This window comes from Staurois parvus, unplaced genomic scaffold (genome assembly GCF_062004578.1).
Source record: "Staurois parvus isolate SC_StPar_1 unplaced genomic scaffold, SC_StPar_1.0 ptg001302l, whole genome shotgun sequence".
Lineage (NCBI taxonomy): Eukaryota > Metazoa > Chordata > Amphibia > Anura > Ranidae > Staurois > Staurois parvus.
In genome coordinates this window covers 3,698,267-3,716,881 of record NW_028319098.1, presented here as the reverse complement: position 1 = coordinate 3,716,881, position 18,615 = coordinate 3,698,267, and the positions used below count along the sequence as shown (strand labels likewise).

Sequence of the window (18,615 nt, the reverse complement as noted above, 5' to 3'; positions counted from 1 at the left end):
CTAGTGTTTCTGCTAGCTGACCGGAGACCAGAATGGTGCCAATCATCTGTATAGTCTAAGAAATTGGAAGCTATGAGCATTCCATCACTTCAGTTTCCGAGGATATAAACAGTGCCATTTGTAAATTGTGAAAGCATCTGATCACACCGATCTTGGTGAGATTAGATAATGTAAGGGCAGAGGAGATATCTGATAGACCCCAGATTTCTCAAAAAAGAATATATGACAATGCCCATTGAAGTTAAAGGGGATATTTGCATTCCCTGTGATAGCATTAAAAAAAAAAATTATTTTAAAATAATTTGAAAAAAAAAAAAACTAAAAAAAAAAAACACCCTCGCCCCCCAGCGGGTGCATGAGCGTTGACCCTGTACCAGTATGTAAACAGCAGTTGCGCCATGCATGAGAGGTATCGCCGCGAATGTCAGATCAAGGGCAGTAATTCTAGCACTAGACCTCCTCTATAAATCTAAAATGGTATGTTGTACAGGCTTTTAAAGCGTTGCCTATGGATATTAAAAATGTATGCAGTTTGTCGCCATTGCAGAGGGCATGCGCAGTTTTAAAGCATGTCATGTTTGGTATCTATTTACTCAGCATACCATCACCTTTTATAATTTACCAAATAATTGGGCAATATATTGTGTTTTTGTGCATTAAAAGTAAAAAAAAAGTTTTTTTGAAACAATTTGCGTTTGAAAAATCGCTGCGCAAGTACTATGTGACATACAAAATTGCAGCACCCACCATTTTATTCACTAGGGTGTCTGCTTTAAAAAAATATATATAATGTTTGGGGTTCAATGTAATTTCCTAGCAAAAAATACAGATTTTTTTCATGTGAACAAAAAGTGTCAGAAAAGACTTGGTCTTCAGGTGGTTAGAAGAGTGGGTGATGCGTGGCATAAACTTCTAATGCTGAGCATAAAATGCCCCCACCCCCCAAAATGATCACTTTTTGGAAAGTAGACACCCCAAAGTATTTGCCGAGAGGCATTCCCAGAAGGGGATGAAGGAAAGTCAGAGTGAGGCTTGGTTCTGGAAGTGTTTGGTCTCTGGGTATGGCTGTGGAAGGTTGAAGGTTTTGCATGCAGTTGTGTACTTTTGGAAGACAGAGAATTTGGCTGTAAGTCTTCTTGCTTGAATCTTCCATGTAAGGTACTGGAGGTGATAGAAGTCTGCGGCCATATCTGGAGCATACCTGTGAGTGTTTGCCAGAGCCATTGGAGAGGACCCCTTTTTCTTTGATTGTTATTGAGGATCATCGCTTGAGGTTTCTTTATGCTTTATGACTCCTTGGGGGTTGCATTTTGAAGGCGAGCGTGCACGCTAGCTGGTGGAGGATTTATTATATATATTTTCATCACTGGATGTCTCACGGCGTGTGTTGAAGATTCATTGTGTTCCCCTGTTTATTTTTGGGACTGCCATTATCATTTTTTGAGACTTATTCACTTTATCACATCAACACGTCAATTTTATTATCATTATTTCCTTGTGTTCACTTCAATCAATAGCACAGTATTAGCACATTGTGCTGCCTTCATTGTTATTTGTTATTGTCTGCACTTATTCATGTTTTTTACATATGTTGTTTTCACACTTGGATGAGGGTCATATGTGCATTCATTTTCTGATTTATTTATGTTTTATTGTTCATAAACTAGCGCATCGTTGTATAGCAAAAAATGGTGTAAATTGCAGAATCTATACCATAGTTGTAGACGCTATAACTTTTACACAAAGCAATCAATATAGATTTATTGGGATTTTATTTTACCAAAGACATGTAACAGAATACATTTTGGCCTAAATTTGAATAACTTTGAATTTACTATATATTTTTTTTATAGCCGAAAGTAAAAAATATAGTTTTTTTTTTTTCAAAATTACTGGGTTTTTTTGTTTATAGCGTGAAAAATAAAAACCACAGAGGTGAGCAAATACCACTGAAAGAAAGCTCTATTTGTGTGAAAAAAGGACATAAATTTTGTTTGGGTACAGCATTGCATGACCGCGTAATTACCAGTTAAAATTGTGCAGTGCTGTATAGCAAAAAGAGGCCTGGTCAAGAAAGGGGGGGGGGGTAACTCCTCAGGAGGGCAAGTGATTAAAGAAAATAATACAATCCCTACAGTCAAACATGGTGGATATACACTAATGTTTTGGGGTTGCTTGACTGCTTCAAGCACTGGATGTCTTGACCGTGTGCATGGCATTTTAAAATCTGAAGACTACTAAAGAATTCTGGGGTGCAATGTAGGGCCCAGTGTCAGAAAGTTGGGTCTCCATTAGAGATCAAGGGTCTTACAGCAGGACAATGACCCAGAGGACACGTCAAAAAGCATCCAGAAATGGTATCAGACACAATGTTGGAGAGCACTGAACTGGCCAGCAATGAGTCCAGATCTAAATCCCATGGAGCACCCATGGAGAGATCTCAAAATCGCAGTTGATAAATGGAACCCTTCCAACCTGAGAGACCTGCAGCAGTTAGCAAAAGAAGAGTGGTTCAAACTTGCAGTAGAGAGGTGTAAGAAACTCACTGATGGTTACAGGAAGCGATTGATTTCAGTTATTTTTTCCAAGGGGTGTGCTACCAAATATTAAATTGAGCGTGCTAATATTTTGTCCGGTCCGTTTTTAGGGTTTTGCGTGGAATGTGTCAGATTTGGCTTTTTGTTCCTCTACTTTTTTGTGTAATACCAATACAAACAAATGAAATAAACATGAGAATGCCTAAACATTTGTAATTGCAACAATATGAACATGCCTGCCTTTGTCAATCTCCACAACTTTTAGACATCTACCCTTCATCTCTCTTCTTGTTGGGAGTTGGGACCACTTCTCCATGTATGCCAAGTACACAGCCTTAGGCTATCCATCACTAAGTCACAGAACCCACAGCTTGTCAGGGGGACAAGGTGACTTTGTTAGAATACCAGTCTCTCCTAAATGCCTCTTCCAAAGCTTTGCCCAGCCAGACATGTCGCTCCATAATGACATTACCAGGTTTCATCTTCTGCTCACTTAAGAGGTCTCTGCTCCAGGCCCGCTAAGGCCTTATGCACAATGATCTGTACCATCCCTCCTGGAAATTCAGTCCTCCACAGGGCTCTTTGGATCAGCTCAGTACAGAATTATATCTTTGCAGAAGCTCTAGGGTGTCATGTTCCCATACCCAGACACAAGCCCCACCCATAGCTGATAGTGATTGATGTATATATATACACATATACATACATACACACATATATATATATACATATATATACACACACACACACATACATGTACATACATACACACTATATTGCCAAACATATTGGGACACCCCTCCAAATCACTGGACTCAATCACTTCCATTGCAGCAGATGTATAAAATCAAGCACCTGGCACGCAGACTGTTTCTAAAAACATTTGTGAAAGACTGGGTTGCTCTCAGCTCAGTGAATTCAAGCGTGGTACAGTGAAAGGTTGTCACCTGTGCAATACGTCCATTCGTGAAATTTCCTTGCTACTAAATATTCCATGGTAAACTGTTAGTGGTATTATTACAAAATGGAAGCAACTGGGAACAACAGCAACTCAGCCATGAAGTGGTAGGCCACATAAAATGACAGAGCGGCTCAGCGTACAGTGCGCAGAAGTTGCCAACTGTCTGCAGAGTCAATAGCTAAAGACTTCCAAACTTCGTATGGCCTACAGATTAGCACAACAACAGTGCGTAGAGAGCTTCATGGAATGGGTTTCCATGGCTGAGCAGCTGCATCCAAGCCTTACATCACCAAGTGCAATGCAAAGCGTTGGATGCAGTGGTGTAAAGCACACCACCAATGAACTCTAGAGCAGTAGAAACGTGTTCTCTGGAGTGAAGAATCACACTTCTCTGTCTGGCAATCCCATGGATGTGTCTGGGTTTTGCGGTTACCAGGATAGTACTTGTCTGACTGCATTGCGCCAAGTATAAAGTTTGGTGGAGGGGGGGTTATGGTGTGGGGTTGGTTTTCAGGGGTTGGGTTTTGCCCCTTAGTTCCACTGAAAGGAACTCTTAAGGTGTCAGCATACCAAGACATTTGCGACAATTTCATGCTCCCAACTTTGTGGGAACAGTTTGGGGATGGCCCATTCCTGTTCCACCATGACTGCGCACCAGTACACAAAATAAGGTCCATAAAGACCTGGATGTGCGAGTTTGGGGTGGAGGAGCTAAACTGGCCTGCACAAAGTCCTGACCTCAACCCAACAAAACACCTTTGGGATGAATTAGAGCGGAGACTGCGAGCCAGGAATTCTCGTCTGACATCAGAGCCTGACTGCACAAATGCGCTTCTGGAAGAATGGTCAAACATTCCCATAGACACACTCCTAAACCTTGTGGACAGCCTTCCCAGAAGAGTTGAAGCTATTATAACTGCAAAGGGTGGACCAACTCAATATTGAACCCTATGGACTAAGACTGGGATGCCATTAAAGTTCATGTGCGTGTAAAGGCAGGCGTTTCAATACTTTTGCCACTAGTGTATATAGCACTAACTCCACTCATTTCATTAGAGTGGTTTCTCTAAAATGGGAGCCAACACCAGTTTAGGATTCATCTTTATCATGCCACAATAACAAAGCCATTTAGTGGCAGACAAGCCAACTGCACCTGCAAACAGTCATGTATAAATTCAATAACTTTCAGCAGCAAAAACTGAATATACTTTGTATTTGCAAAGGATATTTTGCTGTGCCTAGAGTACCTGTCAGTGAAACCAAGGAAAAAGAAAAAAAAAAAAAAAAGTATACCAAAAGCATATGGAGATGTTCATAAAAATCTAATTTTAAAAATATTTTAGTAAAGGCTTAAATGGCCAACAAGCATTAAGGCCATTTTTATTTCCAGAAACAAGAAAAAAAAAAATAGGATACACAATTTTACATTAAAATGTTTTAAAGCGGTTGTGTCACACTTACCTGCTCTGGTATTGCACAGAGCAGCCCCAAACTTCCTCCTCTTTTCGGTGCACCACCTCAGGGAGACACTTCCTATGGGGGTGCACCTGCGGGCTCGTTCCTGTGCCAGGCTGTGTGCATCTATAGACACATACAGTGCGGTTTGAACCCACCCCTGCACCCTCCTCACAGAATTTGATTGACAGCAGTAGAAGCCAAGGGATCCCACTGCTGCCTCTCTGTCCTTTGAGGAGAGGAAGAGAGAGCAGGACTGCTGCACTCAGGCACAGCAATGGATTGAGATAGGACTCAGGTACGTATTTATGGAGGTAATACAAATATTGGGATATTTTTTACCTTACATCGCAACTTTACTCTCTCAGTCAACATTAACTATTTTTAATCCTTATGCTGCTAGCATTAGTAAATAGATAGGAAAAAGTATTTTGTATCATATTTACTTGTTTTAAACTCTTTTTTTTTTACATTGATTCAGTTACTTCCTGGTTTCCAGGCCTAGGCAAATGATGCCATACATCCCAGAGTCTTCGGGAGGGAGGAGGAGTTTTCTCAGCTAAGCACATCCTCCTGCCTGCATGCCTGAGCTAAGAGCAGATGGATTTCAGGAAGTAAATGCTACATGAATCATCTACGCTTACTCAAGATGGTCACAGCCAGAAATGCTAGGGGGTGTTTTTCAAAGTGATTTCTCAGCAAAATAAAGCATGGAGACATGGATGGATGGGGAGATTGCTTTGAACAATATAAATAAATTAAATAGCGATTTTGGTTGGTGATGCTCAGATGCAGTGTAGTTCTGCTTGAATGCAGGGAATGTCCTGCCTTTAGAACCAGTTTAACAAATATGACAATGTTCATATAAGAATATGCACCTTTCTTTAAAAGCAAAAGAATTAAATATGGAAGGCACCTCTGCATCATAGCACACTAGTGTAAGCATAGCACTATCTCAAATAGCAGTGCAGAGATCACTTGCCAACATGAAGGAGCCAATAGGCATTTCACGCTATAAATTAATGTCAATATAATTTTTAAATCAAATACAGGCAGATTTGAAGCCAATATTTAATTCCAGATAGTATAAGGCTTGCACCATGTGACCCATGTTATGGAATATTCCACAGGGAGCCCTTATTTTACTTTCCCAAACCAATAACCATTCCTCAGTTTTAAATGTAATGTGTGATTACAGACAGCAATACCAGACAGTCCCACAGAAGCCCAAGAGGAGCCAACACAGGACAGAAAGAGTTAACCCATTCTGCAAAGACATTAAGGAAGACCTATGAAGGAAAAGCGGCATGACAGACACCATGGCACCATCCATATTGTTTGGGCAAAGAAGTTGCTGAGTAAATGATAAAGTTATAAATACCATACACTGAAAAACAACTTTCTCTAACCTCAAAGCTCTGCATACTGAAACAGACTATAGAATGATACCAGGCTGGCTCTTCAGTTGAGTCTTCCAGAAACACAAAGAGCCAAAAGTCTGCTGCGGACTGCATTTTAGACCTCTAAACCATGCATAAAATGTTGACTTGAATGTTAAACCCTGCATTAGAGGTTACTAAAATACATAAAAAGGTACCCTGTGGCCAGTTGGTTAGGAGCTGCTTCACAACATTTCTGCTCCCTAATTCAGAGTCGTTATTAAAGGGATAAGCTTCCCAGAAGTCATAGTTTAGGTACAAACAGAGACTGGTGGGCTGAGACAGCTCCTGGCTTCTTATCTGTCTTTGATACTCTAAGAGCAAATTCTGTAATTCCTGGATCTGTTCCTATCTGCATGGTGTGCTGCACACCTTCACACGTTCCAATACCACCAGGGCCTGCAAGCTTTAGGTCTCATGCACACAGGACGTTTTCAAAATGCTTCTCTTTTTGGCAGACAAAACACCTGTGTTTAACGCGTTTAGAGGTGTCAAGCACTTGGGCATTAATTCATATCATTGGTCAGAATAATAATTTATTCTGGCTATTGAAATTAATTAATGGTCAATCACTAAACGCATCTAGCATTAACATGCGTTTAGTCGCATTTACATACATGTTTTTCCTGCCAAAATGCATATAGCAGCCCTGATCTTCATCTTCTCGGGTCCCCTGCCGACGCTTCTGGCCCCTCCCCCTTGCCGAGTGCCCCCAGAACAAGCTGCTTGCTCTAAGGGCACTTGTGTGTGCTCACTCAGAAGTCGCCTGTGTGTATATGGGACACACAGAGCATGGCTCAGTCTCATCCCCCGCTCCCTCAGCCAATCAGCAGAGAGAGTCCTGGGAGAGCCTCGGCTCTCGTGCACATTGCTGAATCTGGATCAGACTCAAGTAAGTATTAGGGGGTATAATGGGAGGAGCTGCACCCTGAAGGTTTTATACTTTCATGCATAGAATGCATGAAAGCAAAAAGCCTTTAGAGCCACTTTAAGGCATTTTTTTAAACTGGATCTTACAGTGAAATTCAAGGTTCGATTAGAATGTGGGGACCTTCTTCCCTCTGTAAGAGTCCCTAGGGCCATGCAAACTTTTTGTTCTCTATCCATTCTTAGCACATCATGATCTGTCTCTGTGACTGCTGGGTGCCAGTTGGCCTCAGTGGATGTTCAGTAGGCTCTGGGATTTCTTCCTGCATGGGTCCAGGGTGAACGGATGGTGTGCTGGCAGACTAGACCTTTAACTATTTTGTATTTACCTACTATTTGTATATTTCTGATGATCTAATATACAAGTACAGCACTGAATAATGCAGCACGACATGTAATATTAGTGTTTGATAACAATATTGTTGTGATTTGTATACTCAAAAATGTGATTGCTTATATCCATATTTTATCCCCTGAAGGAGTCTCTCCAAAACGCATTGGGTTTTTATCCTAATATTTAAGTAGTGAAAGGCATACTGTATTTGTATAATATGGACATTTGGGGTTTTTTTTAATTGTTGCACATATTAGCCATGCTTTAATTTCAGGCATTTGTTTTTCGCATACATGCATGTTCGCACATTTGTGCACATTTATTAAGCAAGTATTTTGACCAAATCATCATTTTTCTGCATATTGTCCAACTCCAAGCTGTATAAACTTGAATGCTTATTGGATTTAAGCATATCAGGGATGTGTATTTGTGTAATCAGGGAGGGTGTTGCCTAAAGAGATCAACACCCTATATCATGGTGTGCAAAATTAGGCAGCTTCTTTTCCTTAAGCAAAATGGGCCAACAAAGATTTAACTGACTCTGAAAAGTCAAAAAGTTGTAAATAGTCTTTCAGCGGAATGCAGCACTCTTGAAATTGCTAAGATATTGGGGTGTGATCACAGAACCATCAAACGTTTTATTGCAAATAGTCAACAGGCTATCAAGAAAAGTGTTGAGAAAAAAAAAAAGATGCAAATTAATTGCCAAAAATTTGAGAAGAATCAAACGTGAAGCTACCAGGAACCCATTATCCTCCAGTGCTGTCATATTCCAGAGCTGCGACCTACCTGGAGTGCCCAGAAGTACAAGGTGTTCAGTGCTCAGACACATGGGCAAGGTAAGGCAGGCTGAAACCCAACCACCACTGAACAAGACACATAAGTTGAAACATCAAGACTGGGCCAAGAAATATCTGAAGACAGATATTTCTAAGGTTTTATGGAATGATGAGATGAGAGTAACTCTTGATGGACAGATGGATGGGCCCGTGGCTGGATCAGTAATGGGCACAGAGTTCCACTTTGACTCAGACGTCAGCAAGGTGAAGGTGGGGTACTGATACGGGCTGGTATTCTTAAAGATGAGCTAGTTAGACCTTTTCAGGTTGAAATAGGACTCAAAATCAACTCCCAAACTTACTTGCCAGTTTTTAGGAGATACTTTCTTCAAGCAGCGATACAGGAAAAAGTCTGCATCTTTCAAGAAGACCATGATATTTATGCAGGACAATGCTCCATCGCATGCATAGAAGTACTCCACTGCGTGGATAGCCAGTAAAGGTCTTAAAGATGAAAGAATAATGACATAGCCCCCTTCCTTACCTGACTTAAACCCTACCAAGAACTTGTGGGCCTGTTGTAAAGAGAAGATTTACGGTGAAGGAAAACAATACACCTCCCTGAACAGTATCTGAGAGGCTATGGTTGCTGCTGCACAAAAAGTTGATCGTCAATAGATCAGGAAACTTACAGACATGAATGGAAGGCTTTTGACTTTTATTGAAAACTAGGGTGGCTATATTGGTCACGGATTTTTTTTTTTTTTAAATGTCAAATATTTATTTGTACATTTTGAGTTGTTTTGTTTATTATTCTCAATTTAACAGATGAAAATATGCAAGTGAGATGGAAAATTTTTTGTTTTTCATTTAGTTGCATAATAATTCTGCACACCAATAGTTGCCCAATAAGTGTGCACACACAGATATTCTCCCAAGGATGCCAAAACCTCACTTTAACTTTCTTAAAATTTAGGTTTGAGGTTTATTAACATTTTGGATTGACTGAGAGCACTGTAGTTGTTCAATAATGAAATTAATCCTCAAAAATACAACTTGCCTTATAATTGTGCACACAGTGTATGTACTTAGGGAAAATTAAATTTATATTTTTGAGTGAATGTCTTATAAAGTACTGACCATACATGCAGATTATCCTATTTTATTTTTTTTACTGAGGACTACACAGTGCTTATTTACATGTCTGTTTGCACAGGCACATTGTGAATAATTGGCTACATTTTGGCTCAGTTTTAAAAAATGCTATACTGAGCTTTTTCAAGCTGCAGTGTGCAAGAGGCCTACAAAGTCCCATGGGGATTATGTAAAAAAAATTGTATAGTATAATAAGGGATGTTGACAGTAGAAAATATCACCCACCTCTATATTCTTAGAGTCCCTAGTTCTTAATATTATATGTGCAAAAGATACCTTAGGAATACAGAGCAGTTGCAATTTCACAAAAAGATGCTCTTGCTATAGACTGGAGTGTCTCTTTCAACAACTATGCCACTGTGCATTCCCCAGGAATCTTTTTGGAAGGGCAGTGACATTATACATGAAAAGACAGAGGTACGTTAAGTATACATTTAACTTTTTCTGTACAGGTTCATGTTGCACCTACTAAGAGATTTTGTTTTTTTTTCGTACAGGGAGAGGGATCTTGACATTTTAAGCAGACCTTGTGATGTGCTGCAATTACTTCTTTTAATGTAATTTTTTCAAATTCTTTATTTTGAGAAAAGAGAGGAAGCCAGTACTCCATGGGTAGAAAGTATACAATATGAAGAGATAAAACAATAACAGGTAGAATGTACAAGACAAATTGCAAAAATGCTCCAAAAATAGCAAATTCCCAAAAAAGATTAGGAAAAGAGATGGTGGGATTAGGAAAAGAGCAAGTCATCAGCGTAGGCTGAGACTTTGTGTTGGGTGGAGCTGACTGACACACCTGTGATGTCTATGTTCCGCCTAAGAGTATAAAGGAAAGGTTCCAAGGACAGGGCAAATAGAAGCGGGGATGGGGGGCACCCTTTTCTGGTACCATTAGGTATGAAGGACTCAGAAAGGGTTCCATTGAACTTGACCAATGCTTTTGGAGTTGTGCAAGTGCTTGCAATCCATTGCAACAATATTGCCTCCCAAGCCGACATGTCGCAGTACTGCAATTTACACGATCAAAGGCTTTCTCCGCATGTGTCCCTACAATGCAGATGGTGGATGAAGAGTTGGCACAATGAATCAGGTTCAGGACTTTAACCCATTGCCGTCCGGCCCATGCCAAAAAACAACCGGACGGGAGCATTGCCAATACGGGGGAACTTTCCCCACATCCACTGCCTGTGCATTCTTGCTGAGAGCACACAGCGCCACGACCTGAGCCCACTGTGTCCACCGGACACAGCAGAACACAGATCGCTGTACAGGGCCGCTGTGTGAGGTCCCGATTCATTTGATCACTGATTGGCCAACCAGTGGTCACATGAACAGTAGTAAACAAGATGTCACTTCCTGAGATCATTGTTTACTACATGTGAATTCTGTGAATGCTCACAGAGGTCACATGGTACAAGGCCATTCACAGCAGCCTTGTACCATGTGATAAGCTGTGACCAATTAAGCTCTCACAGTATTTCTCAATGGCTGTGGGAATGCAGCCAGAGAGAAGAAGAAATTATTGCTTTTACAGCCTATATAGGTGTAAAAGCAATCAATTAAAAAAAAATCTTTTATCAAAATAAAAAAAATATAAAAACTTTTTTTTTTTAAATTATAATTATTTTTCTATAAACTGATTTGGGTTATTTTTTTTTTTTATTATTTTTACCAAAAAGGTAGCAGAATACATTTTGGCCAAGCTTTATGAAGAAAGATTATTTATTTGCAAACTTTTATAAGAAAAACGCTTTTTTTTCCCAAATTATCGGTCATTTTTCATTTATATAGCAAAAAATAAAAATCCCAGTGGTGAATAAATACCACCAAAACAAAGTTCTATCTGTCCCAAAAAAATGCTAAAAATGTAATTTGGGTACAGTGTTGCATGACCGCGCAATTGTCATTCAAAGTGTGACAGTGCTGAAAGCTGAAAATTGGCCTGGACTGGAAGGGTCCGGACTTGAAGTTGTTAATGGTGTTATCGCGGGCTTCACGAGTAGGAATAAATCCCACTTGGTCTAGATGAATCAGGTAGGGGATATGTTCCTGAAGGCGGGTGGCAAGGATTTTTGTGAATATCTTTAGGTCATTTAACAGAGATGTGGCGGTAGCTGCCGCCTGCTGCAGGGTCCTTGCTCTATTTAAGTATAGCAGAAATGTGGGTCAGCAAGGTATCACGAGGAAATGATATGGCACACCCCAAGGCATTAAGGGTGGTGATCATGTGGGGGCCCAGCTGTGGGAGTAGAAGTTTTTAGTTCTGGAGCGACAGGCCATCTGGACTGGGTGATTTGCCCAGTTTGGAGGAGCTTATGGCCTTCTGAAGTTCCTCCATTGTGACTGGTGCTTCCAGCTTCTCTCGAACAGAGGAGGGGAGTATCGGCATTTGCGAGGCAGTCAAATAATCCTCTAAGAGACTGCTTCTAATCTCAGCTTGTTACCTGTATGAAAGACACCTGGTAGCCAGAAATCCTGCTGAATGATAGGGGATCAAATACTTATTTCCCTCATGAACATTCAAATCAGTGCATAATTTGTTAGACATGCATTTCTTTTGAATTTGTTGTTGCTATTCTGTCTCTCAGTGTTACAATCCACCTACCATTCGAGTTTTAGACTGATCATTTCTTTGTGAATGGGCAAACATTCAAAATCAGCAGGGGATCAATACTTATTTCCTTCACTGTATCCCTGCTGCTTGTGCACCGTTTTCTTCCACACTTTTCCCTTCCACATAACTTTCTATTAATGTGCTTTGATACAGCACTTTGGGAACATCCAACTTCTTTTGCAATTACCTTTTGAGGCTTTCCCTCCTTATGGAGGGTGTCAATGATGGTTTTCTGCACAACTGTCAGGTCAGCAGTCTTTCCCATGATTGTGATTCCTACTGAACCAGACTGGGAGACCATTTAAAGGCTCAGGAACCCTTTGCAGGTGTTATGGCTTAATTAGCTGATTAGAGTGGGACACTTTGAGCCGGGAATATTGCACCTTTTCACAATATTCTAATTTTCTGAGATTGTGGATTTGGGGTTTTCATGAGCTGTAAGCCATAATCATCACAATTATGACAAATCACGGCTTGAACTATCTTGCTTTGCATGTAATGAGTCTCATGTATTAGTTTCACCCTTTAAGTTGTATTACTGAAATAAATGAACTTTTGCGCGATATTCTAATTTTTCGAGTTTCACCTGTATATGTTTCTTTGCCCTGCATGGCTCCATGCTTTATAAACTTCATAATGTCTCTAAACACCACCAAAAAAAAAATTAAAAATGTGGCACCTGTCATAAAGCAACCCTTTACTGCGCATATGTGTGGGAAAAACAACTAGTTGAGACAGGGCAGCCAAAGTTGAAACCCTGTAAACAAATCAGAAAACAAGCAGGCGACAGACGCTCTAATCAGGAACATGTCCTGTTCTGTTAGGGAACTCGGTAAAGAATCAGTCAGGGTTCAGCCTGCTGTCAGCAACCTCTCAGGCAAAATTAACTTGAAGAATCAGTGTCACGGGTTTCACAACAAACAAGCCTCCGGAGGATTAAAGAGCTGCCTGTTGCAGAACGGCTGCTTTGTACCTTGGCACACAATACAAAGGGTGAGAAGGAAAAGTGCCATAGGACTTGCTGGAGACGTGCAGCAGCTGCGGTATGTGCTAACTAACATAGGTAGCTCTGTCTCCAACATTAGAGCCAAAGTCGTATTAACCGCTGTCAATATTAACTGTACATAGTCAGTGCTGAAAGATCTTGTGTGCTATTCATTTAGTAACACTGTGCAGTGCAAAAATAACTTTCCTGCATGCTGACTGTCATACAGTTAAAGTGTTGATGATAACAAGTCCTGGCTGTAGTGTATGTATGTGCCCTCCTCCTAACCTTACAACGAAACACGGGTTAAAGTGGACCTGCTCTCCATTTTAAAATATATCTAAGGCAAAACTTTTTCTTTTTGTTTTGGAAAAAGTAAGGTTTTGGTTTTAGATACACTATAAGGTTTAAAGGCCAACTTCACCTTATGCAAAAAAAAGAATAAAATGACATCACCCAACTTTTTTTGCACTTACGCTCGAAAACCACTGCAACCACAATCAGTGTAACGTGAGTGCAATGTTCTGGCTCCAGCAGAGTATTCCTCAGCTGCAGGTCCATATTGACGTACAAACCTTCAGTTACGGGGCCGGGACCTGATCGGGACCTGATCGGGACCTCGTACGGAGGACACAGCGGGCACTGGATCACGGTGCTGCGCGCTCCCAGGGAGCGAGCACAAGCAGGGTGCGGGGAGGCCGTTTATAAACGGCCACACGACCCTGCACTGCCACCGTCCGGCCGTTTATATACAACGGCTGGACGGGAGGTGGTTAAGGCAAGAAACATTTTTTTTTTATACTTTTGTCACCTATGAATTACATAGACATCGGTGCATGAAGTCGCACAGATGTCTGCAAGTTGCACTGATATGTGATTTTGAAATTATACAACTTCAAGTGATGTCACGCGATTTCTAATTTGCATGCAGTGTGAACAGGGGCTTAACAGTATAGGCATCTGACAAATTTGATGCTTAGGCACTAGGCCATTTGTAGCATAAAAATTAACCAGCAGCTGCTCACATCTGACAAGATTTACCAATGATTATTGATGTCACTCATCTAGTTGAACCCTATTCCTTTCCTGCAGGGGACTAAATGGATGTTTGTACGCTTTAAGGAAACTGGATACTCTCATAGAAGAATGAGAAATGGCTTCAGAAGAGAAGGTCATAAGGGTCAGTGCCAATGGGCTCTGGGCTTGGGTAGAAGACATCAGCTTGACTTTCGTTGGAGATGCTCCTGGGATCATACAGATTGCACTGACAGGAGCATTATACTGCAGTTGAGTTTCTGACCTGCAACTGACCTGCTTCAAATGGGTTTTGAAAGTCCATGTTTTTTTTTAAAAATTCACACACACTTCAACCGGCTTTCGCCCGCCGTATTGTGAAATGACGAACAGGCGGGAGCTCTCTTGTTCTGGGGTTCTGGGAGGACGTCATATGATCAGTGGTGAGCTTGCCACAGCGCATCACTGATTGAGGTAAAGAGCCAATGGCAGCAACTCTTTTTGGGCCTCACCTTTAACATGGGGCTTAAAAAGAAAAAATGAAGGACATGCTTACTGGTCCACCCACCCCATCCACCTGTATGCCCATTTATTCTGCTGTAATGCCCAGGTCACGCAATGAGATGATCATGCGCTTCCTTCATTTCAGTGACAATACCCAGTGCCTTCTCCGAGATCATCCCAACAATGACAAATTATACAAAATTCGCCCACTTCTTAATTTTTTTCCCCAAAGATCTGCTGAACTTTACATCCCTCACCAAAACATGTGTGGATGAGTTCCTTGTTCACTTCAATGGTCAGCTGGGAATTAAGCAATATATTTCAAGCAAAAGGGCCAGACATAGAGTAAAGCTCTACATGCTTTGTGAAAGAACCATGGGATATTTGTATGCTTTCTGTGTGTACAAAGGCAAAGATTTCCAGCTCCCCGAGTGCCTAACCTACAATCGGCACAAGTGAAAAAATTGTCTGGGACCTGGCTTTTCCCACTTTTCCAAAAAAAGGTTATCACATCTACCTAGACAATTTCTATACCAATTTGCCCCTTTTTCCACCACCTGTGTCATGAAAAAACCTTGGTCTACAGTACCTCCAGTAAAAACAGGCAGGGTTTCCCACAAAGTTTACTGAACTCCAGGCTAGAAAGGGGGGTCCAAAAAACAACAAAGTGCTGGCCGTGAAGTGGAAAGATGAGAGATATTTATATCCTGTCCACCATCCACAATGAAACCTTGGTGGAAATTCCTAGAAGTTCCATTCAAAAGCCTGCGTGCATCCAAGATTATAATCTCTACATTGGGAGGGAGGGGTGGGGGGGGATTTTAATGATCAGATGTGACAGCCCTATTTAGCAACAAGAAGGTCCCATTCTGGTATAAAAAAGTTGCAATTTATCTTATTCATTTGGCCATTTATAATACATATATCACCTACACCAAATCCACAGAATGACCCACTGCCCTCCTCAAATTTATAGATGAAATCGTCACGTCCGTTACCTACCAGCAAAGATCAACCTCAGAAAACATTCGCTCCGATTTTGTGAGCACACTTCGTGAGCACCATTTCCCTGCGAGCATTCCACCAACAGAAGCAGGCTGAAGACCCCAAAAAAAATGTCAGGTATGCAGCAGAGGGGAGTTAGAAAAGACAGCAGTTTTCATTGTCCCCAATGTCCCTCCCAACTGGGCCTATGCATCAGAGACTGCTTCTGATGTTTTCACACGCCACTAAAATATTAGCCCATATTTCTAACAGCCTGCCATTTGCCCGTTTTCAATATCTGTGCTGATCATTTGCCTGCTGCCTCAACCAACCATGCCACTGATTTCCACCTTAACTGACCCTGGCCTGTTTATAGACTATGCCTCCGTCTGCCGTCTGCATTGTTTATCCACCATGCTTCTGCCTTGCATCTGAACTGACCATAGCCTGTTTATCGACTATGCTTCTGCCTGCCATCTGGATTATCAACCACGTCTTCTTCCTGCACTGACCTCAGCCTGTTGATCGAACATGTTTTTTGCCTGCCGCTTGGATTGATCTTGGTCTCACATATATGAGGGGCTTCAGAGTAGAGTTCAGAGTAGAAAAAAATTGTTTTTGGTTTTGTTTTCCAGGAACAGGGTCCATTAGTCTGAAGGCTTCAAAGAGATTGGATGAGATTAAGCCTTTGCCCTTGTGCCCTGGTCCTACCTGACCGAGGCCCTAAGCAAAATATTCCTGCCTGCTGCTTGGACTACTTTGGCTGTGCTGACCATATCTCTGCCTACTGCCTGTACTGACCCAGGACCTTTTAAGGGCCATGTTCCTGCCTGCTGACTGGACAAATACTTTGGCTCTGCTGACCATATCTCTGCCTGCTGCCTGTACTGACCCTAGAATGTTGATGCAGCATCTTCCTGCCTGCTGCCTGAATTCCTTTGGCTGTTGCTGACCATGTCTCTGTCTGCTACCAATGCTCTCCTAAAACCACAGGTAATCTTTTGTTTACATTGTTTTCTATACAGTGTTTATTGATTTTTATGTTACACAGGTTGCAATTTTGGGCACATAATCTGTTCAGACATTGAAGAAGTCTTATACATGAAGGTATCCCCATCAATAAAAGGAGTAGCACAATGTATTTTGGGGTGCAATTCTTGATATGTCTTTGCTGTTTGTTATAAATATCTTATAGATTGACAACTTTGCTTTCCAAAATGGGGTCATTTTGTGGGTGTTTCCATTTTTCTGGTGCTCTAGGGCTTTCAAAAACGTGATAAGTTGTCAGGAAATTAGATGTGTAATTTATGCCCCTAGAACGAATAAAGGTGCTACCTGGATGTTGGGCCTCTCTATGAGGCCAGGCTGTGGAAAAGTCTCACACATGTGGTATTCCCATACTTAGAAGGTGTAGCAGAATGTATTTTGGGGTGTAATTTTTGGTATGTATGTGCTATGATTTAGAAATATCTTAGAAATTGACAACTTTGTGTTAAAAAAAAAAAAAAAAAGTTTTTATCTTCTTTCTACATTTTCCGAAAACCTGTGGGGAAAAAATTACATGTTCAATAGACTCATTATGCCTCAGAGAATATAAACTGGGGGTGTTTACTTATCAAAATGGGGTCATTTTGTGGGTAATTCCACTGTCCTGGTGCTACAGAGCCTTCAAAGTGTAATAGGTCATCAGGAAATTAAATGTGTAAATTTATGCCCCTAGAACATCTGACACTGCTCCTTGCATGTTGGGCCTCTCTATTTGGCTAGGCTGTGAAAAAGTCTCACACATATGGTATCCCCATACTCAGGAGGAGTATCAGAATGTATTTTGGGGCCCACTACTGCTGCGAAATTCAAACGAAAATTGTTATGATTTTCAAAACAAAATTCTATTGGAATTCGACCCATGTACAGTGGATATAAAAAGTCTACACACCCCTGTTAAAATGTCAGGTTTCTGTGCTGTAAAATAAAGAGACAAAGAAATCATTTCAGAACTTTTTCCACCTTTAATGTAACCTATAAACTGTACAACTCAGTTGAACAACAAACTGAAATCTTTTAGGTGGAGGGAAGTAAAAATAAAAAACTAAAATAATGTGGTTAAATAACTGTGCACACCCTTAAACTAATACTTTGTTGAAGCACCTTTTGATTTTATTACAGCGCTCAGTCTTTTTGGGTATGAGTCTATCAGCATGGCACATCTTGACTTGGTAATATTTGCACGCTCTTCCTTGCAAAAACACTCCAAATCTGTCAGATTGCGAGGGCATCTCCTGTGTACAGCCCTCTTCAGATCACCCTACAGATTTTCGTTCTGATTCAGGTCTGGGCTCTGGTTGGGCCATTCCAAAACTTTAATCTTCTTCTGGTGAAGTCATTCCTTTGTTGATTTAGATGTATGCTTTGGGTTGTTGTCATGCTGAAAGATGAAGTTCCTCTTCATGTTAATCTTTCTAGCAGAAGCCTGAAGGTGCTGTGCCAATATTAACTGGTATTTGGGGTCTTGTGAGCTACTATGGTATATGCTACAATATTTAAATATTACCAATGCTGTGTGATAAAATCAATACAATAATCAAATGAAATTATCATAAAATTGTGTAAAAAAAATTAGAAAATTAGTGGTTCGCTTACACTCTACACATACTCATACCATTGTGTCATATAAAAAATGAAGTCAGAAATGATGTCATGCTCCAGTACCAAAAAAGTGTAAATAAATAAATAAATAATAGTTCAGCTTCGAAAGTGTGCATATTGTTATCTCTGCAATTATATTATTGCTATAAACATGTCCTTATTAAGTCCTTGACCTTGTTATTTCTTCCAGTGCTATGATACAAAATGATTTCGAAGCTGGACTATTATTTATTTACACTTTTTTGGTGGTGTAGCGCGACACCATTTCTGAGTTCAACTAG

General features: G+C 40.7%; 1 protein-coding gene and 1 long non-coding RNA gene across 5 annotated transcripts in view; one reads left to right on the top strand and one right to left on the bottom strand.

Annotated features, from left to right (window-relative positions):
* The window catches only part of MRPS28 (mitochondrial ribosomal protein S28), a 158,057-nt gene that overhangs the window by 91,692 nt on the left and 47,750 nt on the right, over window positions 1-18,615 (bottom strand). The gene's annotated exons all lie outside the window — the stretch shown is intronic.
* LOC149437164 (uncharacterized) lies at window positions 13,144-16,811 on the top strand. Its single transcript, XR_016308160.1, has 3 exons — window positions 13,144-13,244; window positions 14,279-14,366; window positions 15,681-16,811. It is a non-coding gene; the product is annotated as an uncharacterized LOC149437164 (long non-coding RNA).